Raw genomic sequence first — 13,900 nt, 5'->3', positions numbered from 1 at the left:
CTAACAGAAATCTCAACCATACTGTCAATAATACACAGATTCGGACAAATAGCTGGCTTCCAAATTAATGCCAGAAAATCCGAAGCACTCCAACTCCATGACACCACACCACAAAATTGGTCTGCAGACTTTATCACATAAAATACCTCGGCATAAAAATACTAAAACACCATAAAGACACTTACAAACTGAACATCAGATCAATCACTGATAAGATACAACAAGATACACAACAATGGAAATACATAAACCTAACCTTTCTGGGCAGAATCCACTTCATCAAAATAGTTCTGTTCCCAAAATTACTGTATACTAAGCAAATGCTACCATATTGTATCAAACCAAACGACCTAAAACGCATATACCACGTACCTTCATTTGTCAAAACAAACTTCCTAGAATCAACTTGTATACACTACAACAACCAAAAACACTAGGGGGAGTTAATCTGCCAAGTACAATGAAGCAGCACTACTAAGATATGCAGGGGACTGGCTAGTAAATAGAATTGGTTCAATAACATAGACCTAGATGATAGATCAATCCTAATCAGAGGGTTTAACTCTAAACTACCTTCTACACTCACCACCTTCAACCATCCCCAACTACTAAAAGTTAACCCATTATTCTTAGACACCTACAAAACCTGGCAATCTTTAAGACTAAAACATTTAGCCCCCATACCGAACATGGCTAGGAAATAAGGAATTCCCTATGGGAAAATCAAACCCAGTCTTACTCACTTGGTGAGATAAAGACTATACCCTGTCGAAACCTTATCAAAAGAAACTGGGACCTGCTCTCTCCAATGGAATTAAAAGACAAAATTCCCTTTACAAGCCCACACATATTCCTTAGCCTGCAAATATAAAATTTTGCAAGAAACACAATCCACAGAATAAAAGACACAGGAGACAATAACATGATAGTCAACCTCTGGAAAGAGAAAACCACAAGACGCTCTTCTGCTCAAATATACCACACACTACGAACAAACATAAATGAAGATACAGAAGAATCCCCCCCCCCCCCCGTTGAAATGGGCAACACTTACAACACAAATACCTATCATGGAGATTTCTAAAATCCTATACACACATAACACAACTATTACCAACCAGCAGATACCAAGAAATGGCGTTACAACTCCTCCACAACTCCTATCTAACACCCGAAAAGCGTTTCAAAATGGGAAATCTCCCCGCAGACAGGTGCAGTCAATGCATGGCGACCAAGGCAGATCTTCTACATATGCTCTGGTTATGTCCAAAATATAAAGGTTCTAGCTGGAAGTAACCTCCTATTGGATGCAGATAGTAAATAAACCATCAAACCAACCATCAAACCAACTACAGAGTGGGCCTTGTTCAGCGCTGTTCAACTCTACCCAAATTTAAACAAATGGAAAAACATTTGGTGGCTAGGTTGACAGCGGCATCTAGAAAGGCAATACTCCTTCAATGGCTCTCAACAGAAGCCCTCTCAGTCACGCTCACGAAACAAAAACTGCACCACATCTTTCACATGGACTGGCTAGAAGCCATGACAAAAAAGAACAACAAGCTAAAAAATTATTTTCCACTTGGACCACATACAGTCTCCCTTCACCACTCAGATACCTAACAACTCACACCTTCATAAACGCAACTTGGTATGACATAGAAATCTTAAGGGGTAACTCACTTCTGCAAGAAACAAACCAATATATGCAAAACATACTTCAAGGGACTGGAACAACTGAAAGATCATCCCCCAGGAGTCACTACCATAACAGGCTTTTGGCATTTTACCTAAGGTAAACAAATCTAGCCTGTAAAATTGCAAGTTAAGCTCAGAACTTGTTTCATGAAAGCTTAACACTTTGTTAACTCTGTTTACATTTAATGTACTGTAATAATAATGATCACTATAAACCAGCAACTGGACATGTAAAATGTCCAAGAAATGTTCAACATGCTATGAAAACCAATAAAAACAATTTTCAAAAAAAATAAAAGGGGCAAATTATTAAAACAAGTTCCAATTGGATTGGATTTTTAGCAGCTTCAGAGTATAATAAATCTCGAAAAATTCCTCGAAAAATTCAAGTTTTTCCCCTTTAAAAACTCAACCTGAAAAATTCTAGGTTTAATAAATTTTATAAATAGTTAATATAATTTAACCTAGACCCTGCTCATTTTAAAGCTCTGACTAACCATCTCTTTTAACAACCCCATTTTTATTATTTATAAAAGAGCAAATATTTAGCAGTCAAATAAGTTCTTATAGGTTCTTACAGCTACATTTATTAACTAGTGGTGCCACTTCAACGAGATTTACAAATGCTATTATGGTAATATGTGGATGAGTCTACTGTGTTTCCGTATAAACTAAGCTTTGCAAATCGGCATGAGCACTGTGGAAGTAGTATTAAAGTCATTTTGCAGATTAGCTGTCAGAGGTTAGAAAAGCTGCCATAAATGTTATTTCTCCTTTGTGAACACTCTATTTCACAGCATTCTCTTGTAAGTGTAGAAAAGTGTTAGTAGTTCTTACACCTTTATGGGTATATTTATTAAAGTTAGGAGAGACAATTCTGCACAAAAAGCTATGCTTAGTTTGTTTTTGAACCAAACCAGAAATTGTTTTAATCTGTAAACTGTTTCATGCATTATATATTGATGGGACCTCAGAAAAATAATGTAACAAGCTTGAAAACTTCAAATCAGGGTATTTAAAATGTAGGTTCCCTTGGATATCTTGTCAAGTACAAGATTGTGAATTATTTGTTAAAAATTAAGTCTGTGGTCGATGGCCTTCCCGTAATTCTGGATAACGAGTTCCCTGACAATGGATTCTATACCTGTACTTTCAAAATCAGTATTGGACATAATTTTCTGTTTTGTAATGGCTGTTGTTAATTTATTAGAAGAGCCCTGTTTATTATATAATTATTTTATGTAGTGCCGCAGAACTTGCTGCCTATAAATAAATAATGATTTTGGAAACATTGATTTATTCCCTCTATTTCAGATCAAAGGACAAAAGCAGATTTGTAAAGAAATACATTATTTTTCAATGAGACAGACAGTTCATTAAGAGGTTCAGTGTAAATTACATGTATGCAGTTCAGTTATATGATCCATGTGCCCGAATTGTGCAGGTATGGGACCTGTTATCCAGGATGCTTGGGACCTGGGGTTTTCCAGATTTTGGAAACTTTGATTTATTCCCTCCATTTCAGATCAAAGGACAAAAGCAGATTTGTAAAGAAATACATTGTTTTTCAATGAGACAGACAGTTCATTGAGAGGATCAGTGTGAATTATATGTATGCAGATCAGTTATATGATCCATGTGCATGAATTGTACAGGTATGGGACCTGTTATCCAGAATGATTGGGACCTGACGTTTTCCAGTTGACAGATCTTTTCGTAAATTGGATCTTTATATCTTAAGACTACTGGAATATCATGTAAACATCAAATAAACCCAATAGACTGGGTTTGCTTCCAATAAGGATTAATTATATCTTAAGGATAAGAAGAAAAAACAGCGGAGCACCGTGAGAGTCCAGTAAAAGTATTAAAAGTAGAAAATTTTATTCAGTAGGCATGTAAAAACAGGTTACAGCAGCAGTTCACCCTGGCTGCCCGCTTAACGCGTTTCGTGGCGTCCTGCCACTTCATCAGAAGCTGACGGCAGCCAACCTTCAACTCCTTAAAAACCCTCCAAGTAAACACACCCACAAAAACCATTAACCCCATCCAGGCCAAAGGAATAAAAAATGTCGTGATTCATAGAATAAACAAGCAACCCTCCCTGACAAAACAGAAACAGTCAAATATACACAAATACAAAATAACAAAATAGTTCGTGCACTGATAGCATGATTTGTACCAAATGTGGTTAGTGTAGAATAAACAGCAACATATATAAAAACTAAATACAAAGCTAAACCATCGAATCCCAAATCCCCACCCACCGAATTAGTAAATAAATTATCCCTTAGCAGTAAAGGGCAAATTGACATAAATATTCTCAACCAAGCAAAATCATTACCCACAAAAACAAACCAAAAACAAAATATATATAGGGGCATTAATTAATCCCACCATAATCATTAATAAAAACATGATAATTCCCATTCCCTATTCATCCCACCATATGCTTCAGTAGTTCTCAACTGATGAATCCAGAACGCCTCTCTAACCAACAGCCTTCTATCAAGGTCCCCACCCCTTACGTCAAATTGGGGCTCATCTATAATTTGAAACTGAATATTCATAACTCCTTCATGCTTATCTAGGATATGTTTAGCTACAGCGGATTTACAGTCATTTCTGCCCACCGCCGAAATATGCTCTAGGATACGTGTTCCTGCCTTTCTCAATGTTTTTCCCACATACTGGGACCCACATGCACATGTGACCAGATAGACCACTCCCTTTGATGTACAATTGAAATATTTATTGATCTTAAAGACTTTCCCTGTATTAGTAGCTGAGAACTCTTTCGAAACTTTAAGGAATCTACATGATTTACATCTTGTTCTACCACATCCATAGTTCCCTTTATACTTTAGCCAGTTGTAAGAATTACCGCGGTCTTTAGAACTGTATAGACTACGTGAGACCCATGATGCTACATTCCTATTTCTTCTATAGACAAAGGATGGTCGTGTGTCCAACACCCTAGCCAGAGTCGAATCCTGGAGCAACACCCCCCAATATTTCCTTACACTGCGTTGTAATGACCATGTTTCTTTGCTATATGTAGTACAGAATTTAACCCCTGAGTTCCCCTGTTTCTGAGTCTTAGGCTTCTTATGCCGTATAGAGCCACAGTCGGACAGCAATTTCTCCCTGTCCATAGCCACTGCCCTCTCATAGGCTGTTCTCACCACATTCATCTCATATCCCCTTTCGATGAAACGGTCCCATAATGCCATAGCCTGGGAATGAAAATCATCCCATGTGGAACAAATCCTCCTTAGACGTATAAACTGGCCTATGGGAATCCCTCGCAAACATGCCGCAGGGTGTGCACTCTCTGCATGCAACAGGGTATTGCGGGTAATGGGTTTTCTATACAAATCCGTACAAATCCTACCCTCCCTAGCCATTAGCATTATATCCAAGAATGGAATACTTGTATCTTGTGTTTCCATAGTAAATGCCAACCCCGCTACCTTGTTGTTACAATACTGAACAAAGGCCTGCAGAGAAGTTTCGTCACCATCCCATACCCCTATGCAGTCATCGATGTAGCGGTAGAAACGAACTATACTAGTTCTATATGGATTACTATCATCAAAAATGTGGAGCCGCTCAAACCAACCCATGTATAGATTGGCATACGTAGGGGCGAAGGAAGCTCCCATGGCGGCTCCACATTTCTGAACATAATAATTTCCATCAAACATGAAGAAGTTGGATCTAAGTAAAAACTCAATTGATTGCAACAAAAAAGCAGATTGTTCCACGTTAAATCTACATTCCAAATCCAGCCAAAACCTAACAGCCTCAATACCATTAGTGTGATTAATCGAAGAGTAAAGGGCTACCACATCCATCGAAAACCATCTATACGTGGACTTCCACTCCAAATCCTGGAATTTATTTATGCACATCGTAGTATCCCTCAAGTATGTCGGGAGTCGTTCGACCAAGGGTCTCAGAAGTTTATCAACATAGGACGATAAGCCCTCCCCCAAAGATCCTATCCCTGCCACAATCGGGCGGCCCTTAACCTCACTCAACGACTTATGTACTTTGGGGAGTACGTGAAAAATTGGCATAACTGGGGAATCACATTTCAACCCTTCCCACTCACTTTGTGACAAAATGCCTTGATCGAAACCTTCCCATAGTAGGGCTTCAAGTTTCTCTTTGAAAAGCAATGTGGGATCTTTGTCTAGGGGGGTATAGGTATCTTCATCACGCAATTGGCGCATAATTTCAGTTACATACATTGTTGCATCCATAACTACCACCGATCCACCTTTATCGGCCTGTTTCACTATTATATCCTTATCTTGACTCAATTTCACCAAAGCTTCCTGTTCACCCCTTGTCATGTTACTCCACTTGTTTCGATTATGTATCTCCAAACCCTCAATATCCGCTTGTACTAATTTATGAAACATATTTATTTGTGGGCTCTTAGCTGTAATGGGATAAAAATCAGACTTTCTCCTTATATCCGTGCGTATAACATTAGGGTTAGAATTATCCACATTTTCCCTTTGTAAATCTTGTAGATCATTTATTAAACATACATCTCTAAAGTCATGCAGCTGAGCCCCATTGTCGGTGGTACCAGGGAGGTCACACAATTGTTAATCAGCAGCATCACTTTTAACTGATGATTGTACCTCCATTAAATCAGAGTTATCTCCCTCCGTGTCCCCCATGTCCATGCTTGCAAAGTCCATTTTTTTCTGGACATTGCATATATCCCATAGTGGTGTAGCACCCGGACGAAGTATTATATATTGTTATATATATATATATACATTCTCTATATATATTTTTCTACTATTGTTCGTTACAAGCAGCTTTTAATTGCCTGATTAACAATGGCGGATCAACAGAGAAAAAGACAAGCGGAGTTGGTGTTTGCTGAGGCTATTACCACAGAAAGATTAGTGGAGGATGGTTATACACCTGATACATTTTACCTTCTCCGTAGTCTGGAACGGAATATGAAACGTGAGGTTCGATTATGGTGGGATGTGTGCTCACTTGAGAATTATATCAAATGTGCCCGGGTCCCTCGGGGTCTGAGGATTAAAAAGTTTCCCTCATTTACAGATGTACCGACTGAATTTACGACCGCCTGGAATGCGGTACTAACTGACTGTTCTATGCGGCTAATGGAGCTTATAATTAAGTATAACAAGCAAGAGCTGATAGGAACGCAAAATGAAATCCTGGCAACAGAGAATGATTTGAAATCAGGCAGATTTACGGGCTTTGATATGAGTCTGTTGGACTCTTTGAAACGCCAGGTGCAACAATTTGAACATGCAATTAAAACTAATAAGAGGGATAAATTCCAAAGGGATAAGCGGGACTATGACAATGGTCAAGTATACCTGTGGCGGCATAATAACGATTACGCTTATTCCCCCAAGTTCATGGACAGCAGGAGTCCGGATGCGCTGCGACAAACACCCCGCTCCATTCTGAAGCCAGGGAGACTGGTTCAATTTCTAGATCCGGGAATGGACGCTCGGGGACCTTTCACTCCCTCTCCCTCTTCTTCTGTTCCTTTTTTAAGGGTAGGTACGGAGCTTCCAGAGCGCGACCCAGGCGAGATCTATCGTGCCCGGGACCCGAGGGATGTACCGACCCCGAAAGAAGTGATGCGAACCCGCAGCTACGGAAAGAACGGAGGCGAGGCGGGCGGAGATCTAAATCCAGGTCATCAGTCCTGGCGCGGAGGGAAGAGCAAGAGATCCCTACGGTGGTAGGAATGGATCTGGCTTCGGATAACGCGGACCCCAGCCAGGTGATTACCCATCCTGATGTTCCCCTTAGTGGTTTTGACCCCAACAAAGACAATGTTATTAATCTATCGTCTAAGTGTCTTTCAGATAATGAACTTTCGATATTGTCAAAGGGCCTGAACTTTATTCCAAATAGGAGTGTGGATACCTTCTCTCTTATCCGCGATTTGAATAAGTTTATCAGGACTTTAACTCTGAAGAGACACTTTGCAAGCATGGACATGGGGGACACGGAGGGAGATAACTCTGATTTAATGGAGGTACAATCATCAGTTAAAAGTGATGCTGCTGATTCACAATTGTGTGACCTCCCTGGTACCACCGACAATGGGGCTCAGCTGCATGACTTTAGAGATGTATGTTTAATAAATGATCTACAAGATTTACAAAGGGAAAATGTGGATAATTCTAACCCTAATGTTATACGCACGGATATAAGGAGAAAGTCTGATTTTTATCCCATTACAGCTAAGAGCCCACAAATAAATATGTTTCATAAATTAGTACAAGCGGATATTGAGGGTTTGGAGATACATAATCGAAACAAGTGGAGTAACATGACAAGGGGTGAACAGGAAGCTTTGGTGAAATTGAGTCAAGATAAGGATATAATAGTGAAACAGGCCGATAAAGGTGGATCGGTGGTAGTTATGGATGCAACAATGTATGTAACTGAAATTATGCGCCAATTGCGTGATGAAGATACCTATACCCCCCTAGACAAAGATCCCACATTGCTTTTCAAAGAGAAACTTGAAGCCCTACTATGGGAAGGTTTCGATCAAGGCATTTTGTCACAAAGTGAGTGGGAAGGGTTGAAATGTGATTCCCCAGTTATGCCAATTTTTCACGTACTCCCCAAAGTACATAAGTCGTTGAGTGAGGTTAAGGGCCGCCCGATTGTGGCAGGGATAGGATCTTTGGGGGAGGGCTTATCGTCCTATGTTGATAAACTTCTGAGACCCTTGGTCGAACGACTCCCGACATACTTGAGGGATACTACGATGTGCATAAATAAATTCCAGGATTTGGAGTGGAAGTCCACGTATAGATGGTTTTCGATGGATGTGGTAGCCCTTTACTCTTTGATTAATCACACTAATGGTATTGAGGCTGTTAGGTTTTGGCTGGATTTGGAATGTAGATTTAACGTGGAACAATCTGCTTTTTTGTTGCAATCAATTGAGTTTTTACTTAGATCCAACTTCTTCATGTTTGATGGAAATTATTATGTTCAGAAATGTGGAGCCGCCATGGGAGCTTCCTTCGCCCCTACGTATGCCAATCTATACATGGGTTGGTTTGAGCGGCTCCACATTTTTGATGATAGTAATCCATATAGAACTAGTATAGTTCGTTTCTACCGCTACATCGATGACTGCATAGGGGTATGGGATGGTGACGAAACTTCTCTGCAGGCCTTTGTTCAGTATTGTAACAACAAGGTAGCGGGGTTGGCATTTACTATGGAAACACAAGATACAAGTATTCCATTCTTGGATATAATGCTAATGGCTAGGGAGGGTAGGATTTGTACGGATTTGTATAGAAAACCCATTACCCGCAATACCCTGTTGCATGCAGAGAGTGCACACCCTGCGGCATGTTTGCGAGGGATTCCCATAGGCCAGTTTATACGTCTAAGGAGGATTTGTTCCACATGGGATGATTTTCATTCCCAGGCTATGGCATTATGGGACCGTTTCATCGAAAGGGGATATGAGATGAATGTGGTGAGAACAGCCTATGAGAGGGCAGTGGCTATGGACAGGGAGAAATTGCTGTCCGACTGTGGCTCTATACGGCATAAGAAGCCTAAGACTCAGAAACAGGGGAACTCAGGGGTTAAATTCTGTACTACATATAGCAAAGAAACATGGTCATTACAACGCAGTGTAAGGAAATATTGGGGGGTGTTGCTCCAGGATTCGACTCTGGCTAGGGTGTTGGACACACGACCATCCTTTGTCTATAGAAGAAATAGGAATGTAGCATCATGGGTCTCGCGTAGTCTATACAGTTCTAAAGACCGTGGTAATTCTTACAACTGGCTAAAGTATAAAGGGAACTATGGATGTGGTAGAACAAGATGTAAATCATGTAGATTCCTTAAAGTTTCGAAAGAGTTCTCAGCTACTAATACAGGGAAAGTCTTTAAGATCAATAAATATTTCAATTGTACATCAAAGGGAGTGGTCTATCTGGTCACATGTGCATGTGGGTCCCAGTATGTGGGAAAAACATTGAGAAAGGCAGGAACACGTATCCTAGAGCATATTTCGGCGGTGGGCAGAAATGACTGTAAATCCGCTGTAGCTAAACATATCCTAGATAAGCATGAAGGAGTTATGAATATTCAGTTTCAAATTATAGATGAGCCCCAATTTGACGTAAGGGGTGGGGACCTTGATAGAAGGCTGTTGGTTAGAGAGGCGTTCTGGATTCATCAGTTGAGAACTACTGAAGCATATGGTGGGATGAATAGGGAATGGGAATTATCATGTTTTTATTAATGATTATGGTGGGATTAATTAATGCCCCTATATATATTTTGTTTTTGGTTTGTTTTTGTGGGTAATGATTTTGCTTGGTTGAGAATATTTATGTCAATTTGCCCTTTACTGCTAAGGGATAATTTATTTACTAATTCGGTGGGTGGGGATTTGGGATTCGATGGTTTAGCTTTGTATTTAGTTTTTATATATGTTGCTGTTTATTCTACACTAACCACATTGGGTACAAATCATGCTATCAGTGCACGAACTATTTTGTTATTTTGTATTTGTGTATATTTGACTGTTTCTGTTTTGTCAGGGAGGGTTGCTTGTTTATTCTATGAATCACGACATTTTTTATTCCTTTGGCCTGGATGGGGTTAATGGTTTTTGTGGTGTGTTTACTTGGAGGGTTTTTAAGGAGTTGAAGGTTGGCTGCCGTCAGCTTCTGATGAAGTGGCAGGACGCCACGAAACGCGTTAAGCGGGCAGCCAGGGTGAACTGCTGCTGTAACCTGTTTTTACATGCCTACTGAATAAAATTTTCTACTTTTAATACTTTTACTGGACTCTCACGGTGCTCCGCTGTTTTTTCTTCTTATCCTTGGGATCCCTTTGACCGCATGGGATGGCGGCTGGCTGTGCAGCACGTTTGAATCTGGTGTCCGGTAAGTGCTCCCACTAAACAATTTTTTTCTGGACATTAATTATATCTTAGTTTGGATCAAGTACAAGGTACTGTTTTATTATTACAGAGAAAAAGGAAATCATTTTTAATAATTTGGATTATTTGATTATAATAATCTATGGGAGATGGCCTTTTTGTTAATTGGAACAATCTGGATAATGGGTTTTTGGATAATGGATCCCATACCCAGGGCCGCCATCAGGGGGGTGCAGGGGGTACTCTTGTGCCAGGCCGGACCTAAAGGGGGGCCTGGCTGTACTGCACTTTTCTAAATAGCGGACCCCCCTTGACAGCGCCAAAGCCATGCAGCACCTGCCAAAGTCCCAAAGTCATGAAAGGAGTTGAAGTTGAAATCCTGAAGCCACGAAAAGACCCAAAGCCATGAAAGGAGGCAAATTTGAAGTCCCTGAGCAGCGAAAAAGACCGGAAGCCACAAAAGGAGCCGAAGTTGAAGTCTACTGAACACCAATAGGTTTTTTTTTACGTTATTAAACCCCTAGCTACCAATATATTATTTTAATACTGTATAGGCCCCTGCCACCAATGTTTTTTTAAAAAATATTCTCTGGAGCCCCAATTTTGTTTTTTACTAATGGGGTGCCCTAACCACCAATGATTTTTTAAAAACTTTTATGGGGGGCCCTGGAGCCAATGGGTTTTTTTTAACTGATAGGGGGGCTCTGGTCACCAATTTTTATTTTTTAATTTGTAGGGAAGCCAAGACCCCCAATGTTTTTTTTTAAAAAAAAAACTTTTATAGGGGACCCTGCCGCCAATTTTTTTTTTTAACTTATAAGGGTTCATTAATGGCTTTTTATAACTTGTGTGCGGGGAGTTTTTAGCGCTGATGTCTGTGTGGTCTTTTAACTGTGGTGTGGGTGGAACCTGGGGTGGGGCTTGGGGGCTGGGCTGGGCTCGGAAAATTTTGATGTATGGTGCCCTGTGATTTCTAATGGCAGCCCTGCCTATACCAGTGCAGGAAATTGTGTCAAATATCTGGGCCACTACTGTGTCTCTACATAATTTTTGTCAATGTGCAGATGCTTACTATTTGTATGTGATGCTATATGGATGCTTACCATTTCCTAATGTGTAAAATGATGTCTAGGTGCAATTAAAAGAGTAATCGGAATCGGTGAATTGGTTGAATGATTATCAGCTAATCTGGGCACTCACAGAAGTTAAATACATATACAACATTTCACAGTATAGTTTCATTACAAACAGAAATAACCCATTTAACTTTATCTTTTTTGATAAAAGCTAAATTTATTACACAATAACGGACATTTCTCCTTCACTGTCTACTTTATTATGAAAAAAACAACTGAGACCTGAATTGCAGCAGGAGTGATAAATAACACTGGGGGCCCAGAACGAAAGAAAAGCTATAACATTTGTACTGTTTAGAAGTGATACAAATACAATTGTGATCTTTGCAATTTGGTATACTTTAAACATGGGTCATCCTTCATTATTAAAGTTGGATAGTCCCATTTAATCAGTTTGGCAGATTTACAGTCATTTTCCTGCATTACATTGACCGATTTTACATTGAACACAGGACCAGAATTATCAAAGAGAAACAGGCGCCTGTGAAATTAGATCAATCTGGTGAAGTCATATTGTGTTATTATTGATGCAAACAGGCCCTCAGATACATAACTGTGTGCTAAATTTTGCTGTTCCCTGTGGGCTCAGTACACATAGACACAACCCTCATTGGTGCCCCTAATCCAGGATAACATATAATAGTATCCATACCTGGGACATGTTAAGAGAAGGCACCATGCTGAGACTCTGGGAGCACTCTGCAGCTGCTGGCAGGATATCTTGAGATCATGAAGTGTACATCCAAATTGGTTACAGACTGTGACCATAACACTCCCTAGCCCACTGCTGGAAGCAGCCTACTCAAACCCCAAGCATGACAGCCCTACATACACATTTAAATCTTCTATTCCCATTACAGTTCTTAAACTATTCATATTTGGTATGTTCTAAAAGATAGATAGTAATTTGGTTACAATTATGAGAAAACAGAACTGCGCTCGTGCCAGGTCTTTCAATTGTAATATTCAGACATAAATTTTTAGTCTAATAGGTATCAAGAGATTATTTTAAATTGCGGAAATTTACAGTGTATAGTACAAATCATACACCATATCAAAGATTTGGTTCAGGATTTATTAAAATTCCAGCTCTTAAAAGTATTCAAATTCAGCCAATTCCCACTTTTTCAGCCAAATGCAATGCAAAACCTAAATGTAATTTGACTTCTGAGCTCTGATCAGCTAAAAGCAATGATGTTTTTTCAACATTATACATTTTTTGTGTACCATATTTTAATATGCAAATTAGGGCTTAGATTCATTTCAGCATTTGGCCTATTTTTTGCAAAATAAATATAGATAGATATTTGCCTATATACAAACAATATGAATAGGGGCTATCGGTGCTGACTAGCTTTACGAGAATTACAAAATAACTACTCCATTTAGGGAGCTAGACACTATATAATTTATATAATTAAGTCTAAAAGGATTAGTTGTGTTAAAGTGTACTGATATAAAAATGGTCTTTAGAGAGGATAATAGGATACTTCCACTGAATCTTTACCGGCTACCCATGTGAACCAATCTTTGAGTCCAAATGTATCAGCACAAAACAGCCACCACCTAGGTACCCAAATAATGCAAAGACTGGCTTTACAAAAATTGAGGTGTTAGTATCCCATTTTGGCCAAAACATGTTAGCTTACATGCCACCGCAAGGCCCCTTCATTACATGCAAGACTCATACTGCCCACCAATTCTAGTGAAAGCAATTGTCTGTTTCTTAATTTGTGCAACACTTTAGGAAAGCCATTCTCCTGAGAGCCCCAGAGCAGCAGGGTCAGAGAAGGGGCTGCATGACCCAGCTTGCATCACTAGTGGGGGATAGGTTAGATTCAAAGGCTGGGGTAGGGCATAGTAAAGGGTGGAGGAGGGGATACAGGTATATAGGAGTGATAGAGAGGTTGGCTAGCCACCATTTTAGGTGGACAGCAGAGGAAAAGGTCCCCACTCACCCTCCTTGGGGGTTGGTTTACTTAATTGTTTTCTTAGTTGTCACGAATGTGGCGTTGGAGGGTTCAGGGATACACTATTTCTAGTTAGAGGAGTTAAGGAACGGGTGTTAAGACAGGTAAATTGGAGCTGAGAGGGCAATATGGTCTTTGTCACA

This window comes from Xenopus laevis, chromosome 4S (genome assembly GCF_017654675.1).
Source record: "Xenopus laevis strain J_2021 chromosome 4S, Xenopus_laevis_v10.1, whole genome shotgun sequence".
NCBI lineage: Eukaryota > Metazoa > Chordata > Amphibia > Anura > Pipidae > Xenopus > Xenopus laevis.
Note: the sequence above shows the minus strand (reverse complement) of the source record.